The sequence below is a fragment of the Onychomys torridus genome, chromosome 6, assembly GCF_903995425.1.
Source record: "Onychomys torridus chromosome 6, mOncTor1.1, whole genome shotgun sequence".
NCBI lineage: Eukaryota > Metazoa > Chordata > Mammalia > Rodentia > Cricetidae > Onychomys > Onychomys torridus.
In genome coordinates this window covers 47512022-47516978 of record NC_050448.1, presented here as the reverse complement: position 1 = coordinate 47516978, position 4957 = coordinate 47512022, and positions in this window count along the sequence as shown.

Genomic DNA, 4957 nt, shown 5'->3' with positions numbered 1-4957 from the left:
ATGTTGATTCCCTGCTGGTCTCCACCCTCCTGAAGGTTCACTGGAGGTTCTTTGTGTATCCTGCATTTGGTGTAAACAGCATAGATGCAAGAATGTAGAACATTCAGTAGCGAACTTCTGCCCTCTGGGGTTCTTCCACTGTGCTGTAAGCCTGTATTTAAGGTTTCCTCCCTTCTTCAATAAACGGCATTCGGCATCCTCTGGCACAAATGACCCGCTGTCTTTTGTCTCTGTTTTTTGATCCACAGCCCCTCGCTTGGACATGGTAAACAGGTGGTGGTAGTGCAGGCGCTACCGCAACAAATGGAGGTCCCACCGAGATCCGAGAAAGAAGGGAAGAGCTGATGGACACCCGGTAAGTCTGGCGCCAGCAATTTAAAGAATAAAAAAGAGAAGGGTGAATTGAAATGGGTGCAGCTAGCTCACAGTTAATTAACTGGACTGCTGAAGCAGGAAGGCACCGAAGTTAAGAAAGGGCAAGACAGCTAGAGATTTAAAATAAAAAAGGAAATCTTCCCAACTGAGAAGAGGGAAGGAAAGGAATTTCCCGTTAGAAAAGGGAGAAAAATTTAATTAAGCAAAAAGGATTTTCCCGGTAAAAAGGGGGAAATTGTTTGAAACTAGGCCTAAAGATTTTGGGGCCTTGTAGAGGAAGGATGAAGGGAAGAGAAAAGCCTCTTCCCAGTGGAATGGAGGAAGAAAGGGCTCTTTCCGATGTAGAAGTTTCAGGATAACTAGAGCTCTGAACTTTTCTGCCTGCCAGCGCAGGGCCGCAGCATCTGAACTGCAGGAAGTTGGCAGGTAGGCCTCACTGCTGCTGGCTGAACAAGCAAGCAAGCAAGCTGAGAGGTTCAAGTTTTGTAATCTATTTTTCCCTCTGAGTGGGAATAATTCAATATTTAGGATCCCTTCGTGGGAAATGTTTTTCTGTTTTTCCCTTAATGGTGGGAATAACTCATTATTAGGTAGTCCCTTCATGGGAGTAAGAAGTTTAAACAGGGAGTGTGTGTGCATGGGGCGCACCCAGCACAGTGCCCAACAAAGGCATGTGCTGCTGCGGAGCCTGAGATGGCCCAGAGCAGCGGGTGGGTAGGTACACACACACATAGCCTCAAGGCTGATGAAGAGAATGGACTCACCAGCCGCCAAGCGAGCAGAGGCCTGGAGAGGGACAGGCGCTAAAAGTTTAAACAGGCCCAACTTCTGGTGAAAAAAGGTTTCGGTCAGGACATGGAAGGCTAAGTCAATGCAGTTGGAATTTCCAGGAATATTAATCATTCATTGCATAAGGGATGTTATGTTGTTTTGATTGTCTTAATAAATGTTTGGATGAATGGTTGATTCTCATGGTAGATAAACTAAAGGAACATAATTCATAATTTTGAGCTATATATTAGGTATGCTCTTGTCTGTTGATCATTACTGAAAATTTGGCTCTGCTCTTTAAGTTGCTTTCTAGAAATTCTTGGTTTAATGCTATCGAAATATAACACCTGAAATGGATTGGGTTGTTAGCTTTTTAAATAATGTTGTTAAGATAAACCCATAAAAAATAATCTCTTACTGATAAAGAGGTTACAAAATTATTTCTCCAGTAAATAAAATACAGGTAAATTGTTTAGTCCACATTGTTAATAATTGGCTTTTTGCATTAATGTGTTACTTGGGGTCTATAAAGAAGGATCCTCTTTTTAAGATTGTATTTAATGCTTTTGTAATTGGCATATATAAAAAGGACCTTAGAAATAGAAGCTGGTGATAGAATTGTTCAATTATTATTGCTTTCATATTTTAAATGCAAAATGGCGCCTATATGTAGAACTGGAGGCTTTGGAAGTGCAGGAGAAAAGGTGTTTTGTCAAACAGTTATCAATGATAAACAGCCTAAATTAAAAATAAAATTATATGGGATTGAGATTGAAAGACTATTGGATTCTGGTGCTGGATGTATCTAAAATTTCACAAGAATCCTGAGATCCCAACTGGCCTCTACAAGAAGTCAGGAAAATGGAGGCTGTTACAGGATCTTAGAGCTGTAAATAAAACCATGCTTCTCATGGGAGCAACACAGCCTGGTTTGCCTTCACCTGTGGCAATTCCTAAACATTGGCATTTAATTGTGATTGACTTACATGGATAATTTATTGGCTGCTAAAGATAAAAAACTTGTTTTTGATGTCTTTTCTAAATTACAAGAGGTTCTTAGCCTGGCTATTTTACAAATAGCCCCAGAAAAGGTACAGGTATCTTTTCCCTATCATTATTTAGGTCATGAATATTTTGTTTTTCTCATTCACCTACTGGAGTGTTTTGGCAAACAGGTCCTATTCTATGGGTACATTCCCAATCTTCTCCAGCAAAAACCATTACTTCTTATCCTCAGGCTGTTGCTCAGATTATATTTAAGGGAATCAAGATTAGTGTTCAAACTTTTGGTAAGGAGACAGATAATTGTGGTGACCCCATACACCCAGTCTCAAATAGCATGGTTGCAAGCTAATGATAATGATTGGACCATACCTACATGCTCCATGCAGGGTCAGTTTGATACTCACTACCCCTCCAATGATGTATGTCAATTTTTTAAATTGCATCTTGTCATATTTCCCAAGATAGTACAGATGACTCCTATTCCTCGGGCCAGTCTAGTATTTACTGATGACACATCACGTGGTTTTGCTGTGGTAGTTTCTGGTAACAGTGAAAAGAATGAAAGTCCAAGGCACTTCTGCCCAGATGGCGGAGGTACAGGCACTGTTGCTTGCTTTACAGATGTTTTCCGATGAGTGTGTAACTATTTCTACTGATAGCCAATAGGTGGCACATGCCATTATGCCTTTGGAGACAACAGCCTACATACCATCCATTTCTCCATTCATGAATATTTGTTGCAAGTGCAAGGACTCATATGGTCCCGCTGACATAACCTTTATGTGGGCCATGTTAGAGCTCATACTCGATTGCCTGGACCTCTAAGGGAAGGTAATCAGAGGGCTGACGCCATTAATCATATGGCTGTCACATTAATTTGTTCTGCCTTTGAAAAGGCTACTCAGTTGCATCAATGTTATCATCTTAATGCTGGATCTCTTTGTTATCACATGGGCATAACCCAGGAACAAGCCATCCAGATAGTTAAATCATGTCCTCTTTGTGCTGAATTTTTACCTGTTCCTCATTTGGGAGTTAATCCCCGAGGACTTTTACCTAATCATGTGTGGCAGATGGACGTCACACAGGTACCTTCCTTTGGAAAATTACAATATGTCCATGTGTCTATTGATACATATTCCTCTCTAATTTTTGCCTCTGCCCATTCAGGGGAAAAGGTTAAGGATGTAAAGAATCATTGTCCTCATGCTTTTGCTTATATGGGAGTGCCTAAATGCATAAAGACTGATAATGGTCTTGCTTACAGCAGTACAGGATTTTCAAAATTCTGCCAAGATTTTTCTATTGCTAATAAGACTGGTATTCCTTATAATCCTCAAGGACAGGCTATAATAGAACGCTGCCATCATACCTTAAAAACATTTATTTATTGCTAAAGTAAAAAGCGGGGAGCTAGGGGCTTATCTCTCCTCTCCACATTCTATTCTTTCCCTTGTTTATACATTTTAAATTTTTTATCAGTGGATTCTGCTGGAGTATCCACTACAGATAAGCACTGGAGGGCTCCTGTTGCAAATCACCCTTTGGTGCGATGGAAGGATCTTTCTACTGGCACTTGGAAGGGACCCTATCTGGTGTTGGTGTGAGCCCGGGGTTCTGTTTGTGTCTTTCCGCAGGACAGTGAGGTTCCTCTTTGGGTTCCTGAGTGTTGTGTGTGCCCTGTGGCTGCTGCTGAATCCCAACATGGCAGAGACCTATTGTGCCTTTGTGAAAAACTCTCCCCTTCTGATGCCAATGGGGATTGAGAGCCCAATACAGCCAGCCTTGGCAAGCATTAACATAAGCCTAGGAACTGTAGCCATGCAGCTGGATTCTTCAGAAGGTAACGGATGGTAACTGCTCTTTCAAGTATGTTTGAGAACATGTCACCCAGACACCTTGGAGATTAAGGATAACTCCGAAGGTCACTGACCTTCATTGTTAACAGTAGCATGCCAGCTAAGCATTTTCATTTTTTGCAACCCTCTTTAAGCTGGTGTAGTACCTACTCTTCAGGAGTGGCTCCGTGTAGCATTTATTGGCCTCCTAAAATTCATCTAACCCCTTTTGAAGATACCTTAAAATCTGTGAGCCTGAATGTAGCCATTATGAGACCACTAGATCTGCTCCTTGTCTTCTGTCTGTCTTTTTTTTCCTTTATAGTTCTTAGTTGTTCTTTTACAGAGCTGCCAACTTAAGTCGTGCTGGGATCAAGAAAAATGGGCCTTGGTGGTTCATGTTCCTGGAGCTGTGTCCATGCCAATGGACTATGGCAGTTAGACACAGATGATGCTCACACGCTCCAGAAGAGAATTTGACACCGCTGCTGCCGTTGTTGATGTTATAGCAGTGGCAGCCACTGCTGATACTGTTTCTGGGATTGCCATTTAACTACAGGTAGCACAATGGAGACCCTGGCAGCAAAAGTAGCTACCATAGTTAATTATTCTTTCATTCTATTGGGCATGATAAATTTAATTCAGTAGTTACATACATTTTGATTGGCTTTGAATGTTATAAATTTATAGACTCAAGTTCTATTTGCTTTTGGGATACCATCTTACAAGGACTCCAATTTGCAGTTAAGTCTCGCTTAGGAAGGGAATGGCTCAATTGCCTCTAGCCTACTGTCTATGGGTGGGTTAGGACTTCTGTTGGTCTTTTCTGTGTCACACAGATTGCAAGCCCAGTGCCACTTTGGGATCTTTGGCAGCAGTTAACTCTACAACTCACATGGTTGAGCCTGTTTGATAATGAGTATTCAGAGACAGATAATACTTGGGGGGCCGTTGCCAACCTAAGACAA